The sequence below is a fragment of the Trichosurus vulpecula genome, chromosome 7 (genome assembly GCF_011100635.1).
Source record: "Trichosurus vulpecula isolate mTriVul1 chromosome 7, mTriVul1.pri, whole genome shotgun sequence".
Taxonomy (NCBI): Eukaryota; Metazoa; Chordata; class Mammalia; order Diprotodontia; family Phalangeridae; genus Trichosurus; species Trichosurus vulpecula.
In genome coordinates this window covers 41,219,230-41,233,091 of record NC_050579.1, presented here as the reverse complement: position 1 = coordinate 41,233,091, position 13,862 = coordinate 41,219,230, and positions in this window count along the sequence as shown.

The following is a 13,862-nucleotide window of genomic DNA, read 5'->3' as shown; positions in this document are numbered from 1 at the left end:
TTAGTACAACTTCCAGGACTCTCCAGGACCAAAGAGAACTAGCCTAATCTCCCTTCCACATGACAGCTCTTCAAATACTTGGTGGTAGTTAATGTGTTCCCCATCAGCCTTCTCTTCTTTAGACTAAACATTCCCAGTTCCTTCAACAGATCCTCTTCTGGCAAATACTCCAGCATCTTTACCATGCCCCTAGCCACTATCCAACTGATGAAAGTCTTTCTTGTATTGTGATGCCCAGAACTGCACAGTATACAGCCTTCTACATGTGCTCTGACAAGGGAGGAAGAGGAGCTATCAATCATCTGCTGATTCCTGGAAGCTATACTCCCCATGTAGCCCAAGATTGTATTAGCTTTTTTCTGGCTAATGTCATGTTACACTGTTGACTCATCCTGAGCTTGCAATTCACTAAAAACTCCAGATTGTTTTCAGACAAGCTATTGTCCAACCATTCCTTCCCCATTCTGTACTTATGAAGGTGATTTTTTTGCACTGAAAGGAAAGTCTTTACATTCATCTAGATTTAATTTCATCTTCTTAACTTCAGCTCAGTGCTCTAGCCTGTCAAGATCTTTTAGAGATCCAGACTCCGTCCTTCACTGTGTTAGCTAGCTATCCCTCCCAGCTTTGTGTCATCTGCAAATTTTTTTGATGAGGCTACCAATCTATGTCTTTATTCAGATCATTGATAAAAATGTTAAACGGTGCTAGGCCAACCACAGATCCCTGAGGCATGCCATTGCAGACCTCATGTCAAGTTTACAGAGGACTATTCACAGTTATTCTCTGAGTCATCATTCATGCCATTTTATATCCTAATTGTACACTCATCTCATCCTTGACTCCAGGTCTTTGCCACAAGAATATTATAAATTGTTTCCTCAAATGCCTTTCTAAAATTTAGCTAAAATATACCTATGGTTGGGCAGCTAGGTAACACCACGTATATGGAGTGCTGAGCTTGGAGTCAGGAAGATTCATCTTTCTGAGTACAAATCTGGCATCAGACACTTACCAGCTGTGCAACCCTGGCCAAGTCACTTAACCCTATTTGCCTCAGTTTCCTAATCTGTAAAATGAAATCACTCCAGGATATCTGCCAAGAAAAACCCAAGAGGGGTCACAAGTAGTCAGGCAAGACTGAAAATGTTTGAACAACAACATACCTATGGTATTCAGTAGCCCAGGAAGATAGAGTCGTGTGAGCTCCTTGTAACCACCACTCCCTTTTTCTCAGTGTCTACGATCTCTCTCTTTAATGCTTTATCTAGAATTTCTCTAGAATTCATCAGTAAGTTCACCGTACTAGTATTTGTGAACCCTGTTCTCTTCCTTTTTTTGAACATCAGGACATTTGCCCTTTCTAATCTTCAAACACTTCTCTGGTTTTCTATGACCTTTCAAATGTCATCATTGGCAGCTGAGTGTTCACAGTGGCCATTCATTCAGTAGCCAAGGATATACTTCACTTGAATTCATCTGCTTCAGCTAGGTTACTACTTATGATCTTTTTTCTCCTCATTAACCATTTTTGGTTGGTCATCTCCAAGACAAAGGCCATTTTATTTGGTAGACAAATAGAAGGAAAATAAGAATTCAGCAGCTCAACTTTCTCTCTGTTGTCAGTTTACATAGTCCCATCTATCCCGAGAATTGATTGTATTCCTTTGTTAATCTTTGTTTTTCCCCTCCCAGTGCAGTTAAAAAAAGACTCATGACAAAAGCCCCTAACGAAAACTCCCTGTTTTTTATTGCTCTTAGGTTGCATCATAAGGCTCAGTTAATTTCAAGCTTTAACATTGATGATGACACTATTTTTACAAGACTATGCCTGCCTTTGCATTTACCTTTCATACCTATTTTTAAAAAAGCAGAGGGTGGGAGGTAGATGGGGTTGTTTTTCTTTTATAGCTAGTTCAGTTTTTGAACATGGGTTAAGATGTGTATTTCAAGTATTGGTAATTTGGATATTTTATATTTTTGTAACTACTTTTTTAAAATTCATGTTTTGTGGCACACAATTGTACATAGTTCTGATAACTACTTTTATTCCTCCTCTGCTTGTCATGGTTCCAACTCATTCTAGTTTTTTTTCTTCTTTTGGCAATTTGGTTTTTCTTCATCTTATTTTTAAATAGGTTAGCTAAGGATTTAGCAACTTGTTAGTCCCCTCAAAGAATCAGCTTTTGGTTTTTGTTGACTAATTCTAAAGTCTTTTTTGGTTTCCAATTAATATATTTTTCCTTAATTTTAAAATTAGTTTTTTTGTGTTTATTTTGAGTTGTATATTGATTTAAAACAATCAATTGCATGTTGAGGGCATTAACTCTCTTGTTTTAAATGAACTACTATGAAATATGATTTTTCTCTGAGGAATGATTTACCTACATCCCAGAGATTTTGGCATGTAGTCTCATCACTACTATTCTCTTTCACCTAGCTATTACTTGGTTCTATGACTTCTTCTTTGATCTGCTTCATCATCTCACTATTAAGTCTCCATTTAGGTATGGATCTTTTGTTTGTGTTTCCTGTGTTAATGACTATTTTTATTATCATGGCCTATTATTAATTTATTGTAGTGGCCTTTAGTAGGGTGTGTACTATAAATCAGTCAGTTAAAAAGCATTTATTAAGTGCCTACTATGTGTCAGGAACTGTGCTAAACTCTGGGGATAAAAAAAGCAAATTATGATACTTGACCTCAAAAAGCTCATGGTCTACTGGGGGAAACAATATTCACACAATGGTGTACAAACAAGATTTACACATAACAAATTGGGGATAATCAACAGATTTCAAAAATGGTATGTTTAGTCTTTCCGCCCTTTTATATTTATCTTACCTATTCTATTATTATCTACTAAAATCTATTACTTATCTATTATTAATTTATCTATTCAATAGTTAATAGTCATTAAACATTTATTAAGTACCTACTATGTGACAGGCACTGTGCTAAGCTCTTGGGATAGAAATAAAATACAAAAAGAGAAAGGCAGTCCTGACCCTCAAGTTGCTGGCCTCAAACTAGGGAAGACAAAACACAAAAGGAAAGTGGAAAAGGTCAGGGAAAAGAAAGTATCCAACTCAAGAGCATGGTGGAGAACTCAGCAAGAGAAGTCTTAAAGTAGTGTAACCAAGTGAGAAATGAGGAGATGTCTGAACTGGACTCTCTCCTTAAATGATGATTTAGAGTTCATGATCAATACTCACATCAGAGAGGAAGTAGGTAGTGATAAAGTTGAGTATTAAACCTACAGGATGATGAGCTTATTTTAGTAATGAGCTTCTAGGGGCTTGGAAGAGAAGTCAGTCAGACAAGTTCCAAAATAATTCAGTGACTTAGAAATTCTCTAGTACATAGTCTATTTTTCTAAAAGTACTATGTAGTTTTGAGAAATATGTATATTCTTTAGTGTTCCCATTCAGAATATTCCATCAGTCTTCTAACCCTAAAATCTCTAACAGTTTGTTCACTTCTATGTCAACCTGTGATCTATGGACACATGGACTTGCTACTAGAAGTCTCCCTTACTAGATGATAAAAGATGACATTTATATAGCTGGATGTGACATCAGAGGTCATCTACTCCAACTCTTTCACTTTCAGCACTGTTTAGAGTGCTTAAGTGCCTTATTGATGACCACACAACTGGTTTCAAAGGTAGGATTTGAAATCAGGTCTTCTCGGCTCAAAGGCTAGCCCTCTTTCCCCTTGACAAGCTGTATTCCCTGCATCACTCAGTATAATACATAAGCAAACATGCCTTTTGTAGACTGAATAAATAAGTCTTCCATATAAATTATTTTTTCAAATGTTTATAGATTCTACTGGGATCACTACAGTACAAGTCCATTTAAAAGGGTTACTGTATTCTCAGTAGATATTTTGTTATCATATATTTGTGTCAGTCAAAGAATACTAAAAGGATAAACTGTTGTGTGGGGATGAAGGAATTTCTTTGACATTGAAAGAGGAACTGTATATTTGAAAGATGGGAAACCACTGAGATAAGATGAATAAGGAAATGTGACTTCTTTTGACCAGTTCCAAACCATCTCTTAGTTCTTTTGAGAGATTGGGTTTTTGAAGGGTCACACTCTGGATTTGGCCCTGTGGCTGACTAGCCTGAAATAAAGTGACAGAGCTGCCATCATTATGAAGAGAAATCTTTGGCCTTCCTCTCCCCATAAGTTACAGGTTCATTTGAATAACATTTTGCTGAAATGAGTCCTTTTTTGCAATCATTTTTTCATTTGATTCTCAACAACAGCTATATGAAGTAACCTGAAAAAGCATTTTTTTAATCCTCACTCTAAAGATGAGAAAAAATGTGGTCCCGAGAAGGGAAATGACTTGCCCAAGGTTATATAGCTTGATAGTGGGTGGTGTATTAAGGTCTCAGGAATCCCAACCTAATGCTTTCTCCATGACATTGGAGGGCAAAGAGGTGGCTAGCTCAGGATCCCAGGAAGAACTGACCACCTGCTCAATGGTGCCTCTGGCTGTCTATGAATGAGTCATTTCAAGAGTATCACTAATGAGTTTAGCTGTGACATTTCAGAAATTTGCTGTCCACTTCCTTTATCTTCTACTTAATGAGCATCTTGGAAATAATGGGGGATTTTGCACTCTGGCAGGAGTGGGCCTCCAGGTGCTGCTAAGTTGATTCTTGAAAAGTGCACAAGAAGAGGAAGCCCACAATAAACTGGCTGACTAGGGTCATTCCTACATTCTTTAACTGCATGCCAGATCTGTGGTCCTCAGGAAAAAAAACAATGGTGATTTTTAGAAGAAGGCAGACAGTGAAAAATGTTTTGGATTGGGATTTGGAAGACCCAGGCTCTAGCCTGGGCTCTGTCATGAACTTTCTTTAAGATTGTGGGCAAGTCAGGGAAGGGGCAGAGCCAAGATGGAAGCTGGAAAGCAGGGACTTGCTTAAGCTCCCCCCAACCAGGTCCCTTCAAACAACTATAAAAATAACTCTGAACAAATTCTTCCACTGCAGAAGCCAGGAAGCAAAAGGAAGCAGGGCTCCAGCCCAGGAGAGCCTGGATGGTTGCTGGGAAGGATTTATCATACAGAGCTGGGAGAGGAGCAGAGAAGAGCCCAGCATGGGCTGCACCAGAGCCAACCAGACCAGAAGCCAGGCAGAACAGGCATACAGCCCTAAATCAGTAAGCTGTTGCAGTTACCAGACTTCTCAACCCACCAACGCCAAAGACAACAGAGAAGGTTAGTGGCAAAAGCTGCTGGAACAGAGTAAAATGAGTTCGCAGTGGGCCACTGCCCTGGAGGCAGCAGAGGTGGTGCAGCTCTGAGGCTGCTTCCAGAGCTACAGCTGCAGTTGCCTCTGGCCCTAGGCCCACCTGGTGGGAGGAATTAAGCAGCAAATTAGAGCAGGAGTGCAGAGCCTGCTTGGATCTGAGTCGCGCTCCCAGATCTGAGTTCCGGTCCAGGTTGGCGATTCTTGGGGGAGGAGGAGTGCTTGTGTGGCAGAGCTGGCTGTGTAGAAGTAGCTCTGAAAATAGCAGCACAGCCCCTCAAGCTTGGGACAAAGTGCTCTCTACAAACAGTCATACCATGACAAAAAAAACCCAATGGTTAAGTAGCTGGCTGGGAACATGAACAGTCAGCAAAAATGGTCTCAGATTCAGACTCAGACTTTGGAATCTTTTTGGTGACAATGAAGACCAAAACATGCAGCCAGAAGAAGACAACAAAGTCAAAGAGCCTACATCAAAAGCCTCCAAGATAAATATGAATTAGGCTCAGGCCATGGAAGAGCTCAAAAAGGATTTTGAAAAGCAAGTAAGAAAAGTAGAGGAAAAATTGGGAAGAGAAATGAGAGTGATGTGAGAAAACCATGAAAAACAAGTCAATGACTTGCTAAAGGAGACCCAACAATACCTTAAAAAGTAGACTAACTCAAATGTCAAAAGAGCTCCAAAAAGCCAATGAGGAGAAGAATGCCTTGAAAGGCAGAATTAGCCAAATGGAAAAGGAGGTCCAAAAGACCACTGAAGAAAATACTACCTTAAAAATTAGATTGGAGCAAGTGGAAGCTAGTGATTTTATGAGAAATCAAGATGTTATAAAACAGAACCAAAGGAATGAAAAAATGGAAGACAATGTCAAATATCTCATTGGAAAAACCACTGACTTGGAAAATAGATCCAGGAGAGATAATTTAAAAATTTTTGGACTACCTGAGAGCCATGATCAAAATAAGAGCCTAGATATCATCTTTCAAGAAATTATCAAGGAGAACTGCCCTGATATTCTGGAGCCAGAAGGTAAAATAGAAATTGAAAGAATCCACCTATCGCCTCCTGAAAAAGATCCCTAAAAGAAAACTCCTAGGAATATTGCTGCCAAATTCCAGAGCTCCCAGATCAAGGAGAAAATATTGCAAGCAGCCAGAAAGAAACAATTTGAGTACTGTGGAGACACAATCAGGATAATACAAGATCTAGCAGCTTCTACATTAAGGGATTGAAGGGCTTGGAATATGATGTTCCAGAGGTCAATGGAGCTAGGATTAAAACCAAGAATCACCTACCCAGCAAAACTGAGTACCAGGCAAAATATGGATTTCAATAAAAGAGGGCTTTCAAGTTTTCTCAGTGAAAAGACCAGAGCTGAATGGAAAATTTGACTTTCAAACACAAGAATCAAGAGAGGCATGAAAAGGTAAACAAGAAAGAGAAATCATAAGGGACTTACTAAAGTTGAACTGTTTTGTTTACATTCCTACATGGAAAGATGATGTGTATGCTTCATGAGACCTCAGTATTAGGGTAGCTGAAGGGAATATGCATATATATATATATATATATATATATATATATATAGACAGAGGGCACAGGGTGAGTTTAATATGAAGGGATGATATCTAAAAAAATAAATAAAATTAAGGGATGAGAGAGGAGTATATTGAGAGAGGGAGAAAGGGAGAGATATAATGGGGTAAATTATCTCACATAAAAGTGGCAAGAAAAAGCATTTCTGTAGAAAGGGAAGAGAGGGGCAGGTGAGGGGGAATGAGTGAATCTTGCTCTTATTGGATTTGACTTGAGGAGGGAATAACATACACACTCAATTGGGTATCTTACCCCACAGGAAATAAGGAGGAAGGGGATAAAAGGGGGGCATGATAGAAGGGAGGATAGATAAGGGGAGGAGGTGATCCAAAGCAAACACTTTTGAAAAGGGACAGGGTCAAGGGAGAAAATTGTATAAAGGGGAACTGGGTAGGAGGGAGCAAAATATAGTTAGTCTTTCACAACATGAGTATTGTGGAAGGGTTTTACATCATGATACACTTGTGACCTATGTTGAATTGTTTGCCTTCTTAGGGAGGGTGGGTGGGGAGGAAAGAAGGGAAAGAATTTGGAACTCAAAGTTTTAAAAGCAGATGTTAAAAAAAGTTGTTTTTGCATGCAGCTGGGAAATAAGATACACAGGCAGTGGGGTGTAGAAATTCATCTTGCCCTACAAGAAAGGAAGGGAAAACGGGATGGGGGAAGTGGGGTGACAGAATGGAGGGCTGACTGGAGAACAGGGCAATCAGAATATATGCCATCTTGGAGTGGGGGGAGGGCAGAAATGGGGAGAAAATTTGTAATTCAAAATCTCATGGAAATCAGTGCTGAAAACTAAACATATGAAATAAATAATAATAAAAAAGATTGTGGGCAAGTTAATTATCCTTTATCTGTCCTTTATCTGCACCTCTGATTCTTCCTCTGTAAAGGATATTGGATTATATGATGTCTTAGGTGCCTTCCAGCTCCTTCAATCAATCAATCAACAACTGTTTATTGAGTGCTTCCTGAATGCTAAGCACTGTATTAGTTGTTGGAGACACAAAGTTAAAAATGGAGCAATCTCTTTAATTAATGAGCTTATATTTCATCCATCCATCCATCCACTCACCCATCCATTCACTCATCAATCCATCCATTTACTCATCTATCTGTCCATCCATCCATCCACACATGAACTCATCCATCCATCCATCCATCCCTCCATCCAATAACTTATGTATTAACCACCTGGAGTTCTATGAAGTATGGAGGAAATGGCAATAGGAAAGGAGAAAGTAATATATAACAAGAGCAAAGTAAGTGAAAGATATAAGAGGCAAAGGTCAAGGAGAAAAGAGAACTGGCTATGTCATAGGGATTGGCAATGGGATGACTTTCAGCAAAGGTTTCAGATATCCTAGAATCCCTGGGTCATATATTCAGTTGGACTTTTGAGGTCATCCTGTCTCCATGTCTTTGCAAAGCCTGTCCTCCATTCCTGGAATGCATTCCACTCTCACCCTCACCTCTTGAATTTTAACTCCCTTCCAAGCTCAGCTCAAGTGACTCTTCCAAAAGGCCTTTCTTGATCTCCCCAACTGCTAATACTCCTCCTTGCCTCAGAAACTACTTTATATTTACTTTACCTATATGTTGCATTAACTTTACTGCATAAATGTTGTTTCCCCCAATTGAGTATAAGCTCCTAGAGGGTAGAATTTATCCCATTCTGGGCATTTCCTGGCATGGAGCAATTGTTTAATTAAGTCCTCATTGATTGATTAACTGATGTATCCACTTCATTTACAGAGAAGGAAACTGAAGTCCAGAGGGATTAAGTGACCTGTCTAGTGTTACACAGGTAATAAGTAGTGGAGTCAGGATTTGAATCCAGGTCCTCTGGCTTCAAATCCAGTTCTATTTCTAGCATGGTTAGCATTAGCTTCTGCATCAGCATTTCAATATCCAAATGGATACCTGTCACACAGGTTGGTGATTTTTATGTCAACCCACAGAGGTCAACTATAGCCTTGAAAAATGATCTGTTTGTCAAAAAGCATGTCAATTTTCTTCCTGACTGCAGTGTTTTCACAAATAAAAAACCAAAAATGACATTTGTATAGAAGTTCTAATTTGCAGGGAGCTTTGTATTCCTCATCACATTTGTAGATAGAGATACTGAGACAATAAAGTATCTGAAGCCAGGAAATAATTGAACCCTAGCCTTCTTGGCTACAAACCCACAATTCTATTTATCACTCAACAGTTTGTCATATCACCCTGATAAATAACAGTGAAAGCATAACTTTCATTCCTCCTACTAATGGGGCCTTGGAGACCACATGCAAAGAAACTGTTTACTGTGGAGTACTGCACAGTGGGTCAGGAGCCTTCTTGCACTTTTAGGCCCTGATCTGCCACCAACCAGCTTGGATAAATCTCCTCACCTCATTGCACTTCACTATACTCACCTGTAAAGTGAGGGGGCTGAACCACACAACCTCTGGGGTTCCTTCTGGTAGTCTGTGGTTGTAGGTCTATGTAGGACTAGTGTCAAATAAGCTGAGATCTGCAAAGAGGCTCAGTGAGGCAGTCAGTCAATAAACATTTATTAAGTGCCTACTATATGCTAGGCACCTTGCTAAGCCCTGAAAGTACAAAGAAAGGTAAAAGACTGCTCTTAAGGTGTTCACAGTCCAATGAGGGAGAGGACAAGCAAACCGCTATGTACTAAAAAAGGTATATATGAGGAAAGTAAAGAGGGAAGGAAGAAAAGAAAGAAAGAGGAAAGGAAGGAAGGAAAGAGGAAAGGGAAGAAGAAAGAAAAGGAGGAAGGAAGGAGGGAAGGATAAAGGAAAAAGAAAGGAAGAGAAGAAAGAGAAAGAAAGAAAGAAAAAGAGAGAAAGAAAGAAAGAAAGAAAGAAAGGAAAAGGAAGAAAGAAAGGAAGGAAGAAAAGAAGAAAGAAAGAAAAAAAGAGAGAACAAGGAAGGAGGGGAAGGAAGAAAGAAAGGGAGGGAAGAAATAAACATTAATTAAAGAACTACTAGTCTGTACCAGGCACAGTGCTGAGCACTTTGCACATATATCTCACTGATCTTCACAACAACCCTGGGAGCTGGTATATTATTTTCTCCATTTTAGTCAAGGGAACCAGGAGGGAGAGAGTTTAAGTGACTCGTCTAGGGTCATATAATAAAGTCTCTGAGGGCAGATTTTGAAATCAGGTCTTGGTGATCCTAGGCCCAGTGCTCTTACTGCTGCATTTCCTATCTGCCTCTAGGCTAGATAAATTTACAGGATAAATTTGAAATAATCACCAGATGGAAGGCACTGGAAGTAAGGGTGTTCAGGAAATGTTTCCTGTTGAAGGCTGGATTTTATCTGGGACTTGAAGGGAGCCAGAAGAGGAGAAAGAGCTTTCCAGGCATGGAGATAACCAGTGAAAATGCCTGGAGTTGGGAGATGCAATTTCTTATTCCAGGAATTGCAGGAAGGCCAATGCGCCGCATCTCAGAGATTGTTTAGCACACCAAAAAGGACTCTTAAAGCTGTAGTTCATTACAACACAAAATCGAATACCAGAAACACCAACGAAAGAGTTAAATCTCTCTCTTTCTCTCCCTCTTTCTCTCCCTCCCTCTCCTTCCCTCTCTCTCTCTCCCTCTCTCTCTCTCTCTCTCTCTCTCTCTCTCTCTCTCTCTCTCTCCTCTCTCTCTCTCTCTGTCTCCCTCTCTGTCTCCCTCTCTGTCTCTCTCCAATGCATACATAAGCACATGCATGCATATATACATACACACTACACATACCGAGGCATGTGGCCCAGCAGATAGAGACCCTGCTTCATGGTCAGGAACACCTAGGTTTGAGGGATGCCTGTGACACTACTGACTGGCTGTGTGACCTTGGGCAAGTTAGTTCAGCCTCAGATTGCTTCCTCATCTGGAAAGTGGGGATCCCAACAGCACCTGCTTCAAAGGATTGTTGTGAGGATCAAAACAGATAACAGATATGAAGCACTTTGCACATTTTAAAGCACTATGCAAATGGGATTATATTATTAAATATTATTATTATTATAGACCATCCATTCCAGAGGTGCTACCTGTATTGATAGGAGGAGTTTCCTCATCTGGGAGCTCCCTGTGTCAATGACATCTCAGGTCCAGAACCTCTGCTCCCTAAGAGGATGCAGACTAGATGTGGGATGTCACTGGCATCGGGAATTCCCAGGTGAGGCATCTTGGTTGGCAGGTCATCTTGACCAGCTGCCCAGGGCCCTGCAAGGTAAGTGCCATGCCCAGGCTCACGTAGCTCGTATGTGGCAGCGGTGAGACTTGAACTTGATGTTGTGGCTCCCAGGCTAACTTTCTGTCGATTACATCATGCCGCTCCTTATTTTCTGGCTAGCAAGGCTGTATTCAAGCCTCAGTTTAAGAGAACATCCAGCTGCCCTAAACGAATTTAAATTTCTGAATTATACTCCAGGGCACTGAAATAACTTGCAGATTTAAGCACAGAATTTGCCATATGGAGGTGAGCATGTTTCTTCCCACCTATGAGTCTCAGTGATATTTGAGGAATCATAGATAATAGGAGACAGAGATGTTGGGGGTCTGGGAGGGAATACATATTTGTACAGTGCCTACTATGTGCCAACCAATGGGATAAGCACTACTTAAAAATATTGCCTTATTTGATCCTCCAAAAAAATAAACCTGTGAAGTATGTGCAATTATTATCCCCACTTTATAAGAGAGAAAACTGAGGTTAGGTGACTTGCCTAGGGTTACACTTTGCCTCAGTCAGTGTCTGAGGCTGGATTTGAACTCAGGTCTTCCTGATTTCAGGCTCTATATCTACTATGTCACCAGTTGCCTGGAGACAGCCAATGTCTCAGTTTCCTTAAAGGAGATGAAGGTTCTGGAATGACGTACCTCAAATTGAGGTCTGGCAAAATTCTAGAATGGATTATTAATTCAATTATTTGTGAGTGCTTAGAAAGGGAAGTGGTGTTCACTAGGAGTCGATCAATGAATCAATAAGCATTTGGTCAGCATCTATCATGTGCTAGCCAATAGGGGTACAAAGGCAAAGAATGAAACAACCCATATTCTCAAGGACCTGGGTTCAAATCCCACTTTAAAAAAATTTTGGTGGGGCGAAGGCAGAGCAATTGGGGTTAAGTGACTTGCCCAAGGTCACACAGCTAGTAAGTGTGTCAAGTGTCTGAGGCAGATTTGAATTCAGGTCCTCCTGACTCCAAGGCCAGTGCTCTACTCACTGCGTCACCTAGCTGCCTCCAAATCCCACTTTTGACACTTACTACATTGTGACCTTTGCCAAGTCACTTTGCCTCACTAGACCTCAGCTTCTTTTTCAGTATATGAATAAATTGGACTAGCTGGCCAATGAGGCCCCTTCCAGCTCTGGGTGTATGTGCCTTTGATTCCACCATGGATTTACTAGAGACAGATCATTTCATATAAAGGCAACAATTTATGTTCTCCCCAATACCTAGAAAAGTTCTCTTTTCTACAGGATCTAATAACAATGGGTTGAACATTATTAGTCTGCGAGAGCCTTGAGAAGAGATTGATTTTTGCCTTTCTTTTCTAGGTAGGTGGCCCAGGGGATTGAGTGCTGGGCCTGGGATCTGGAAGACCTGAGTTCAAGTCCAGCTTCAGACACTTACTAGCTGTGTGACTCTGGGCAAGTCATTTAACCTCTGTTTGCTTGTAAAATGAAAACTAATTACAGCACCTACTTTACAGGATTGCTTTGAGGATTAAATGAGACATTTATGAGAAGCACTTACCAAATTCCTGGCACATAGTTGGCGCATGAGTATTTCTCCTTCCCTTTACTCTTTTTTTGCATTCTAAGAACTTAGTACTTAGAACTCACATATAGTAGGTTTTAATATGACTTGATGTGTTGATAAGGTTACTAAATAGCTAACTTGGAAGAATGTTGTAGACAGACATGTGGAGGCCAGCAAAACATTTTGACAACACTCCTCACAATATCCTTCTGTGGGTGGAATGATACAGTATATTGGGGTGGGTTCATAGACGGTGGACTGCACACATTTGAGAGATGCTGTTTTCAGCCTTGGTCTGGTAAACACTTTTATCAACGACATAGATGAAGATAGAAAAAGCATGCTTATTTAATTTGCTGATAATATAAAGCTGGGAAGGATAGCAAATATGATGGATGACAGAATCAGGATCCTGAAAAAGCCCTCTCCATGTCTGAAACAACGGTGCAAAATCTAACTAGATGACATTTAATAAGGATGAATGGAAAGTCATGCACATAAGGCCAAAAGATCGCCTATTTGAGTACTGGCTGGAGACAATGCAGTTTATCCATAGTTTAAATGAAAACAAATATCTGGGAGTTTCGACTGCCCTCTGGCTCAATGTGACCTGACTTCCCATCTTATGCAAAGACATGAAGAATCTGTGATTGTATCAGCGTAGGGGACTTCGAGGTTGGAAACTCCCGTTGTCAATGAGATAGTTAGGTTGTATAGTAGGTTGGAGTCAGGAAGATCTGAGTTCAAATTCTCCTCAGACACTGGCTTTGTGATTCCGGACAAGTCAGTTAACATCTCCCAGTTTCCCCATTTGCCAAATGGGGAAATGATGGCACCTACCTCTCAGGGTTGTTGTGAGGATTAATTGAAATGATATATGTAGAGTGCTTCGCTAACCTTAAATAGCTACATAAGACCCAGCCTCTATGGAACTTAGGATACAAGTCCAACGGAGTTGCCTGAGGTTCACAGAGAGCTGCCCAAGGTCACACAACTAAGAATTTGAAACCAGGTCTTCCTGACTTTATGTTCTGTGCTCTGAACATCACAGTCCCTCTAGGTTCTTAAGATCATAGATATAGAACTGGAAGGGACCTTGAAAGCCATCTATTCCAGCCCCTTCATCTTACAGTTGAGGAAACTGAGGCTTGGGGGTGTCAAATGAACTTTTGCTCAAGTTCACCCAGACCTACAAGTGTCAAAGATTGGATTTGCACCAAGGTCCTC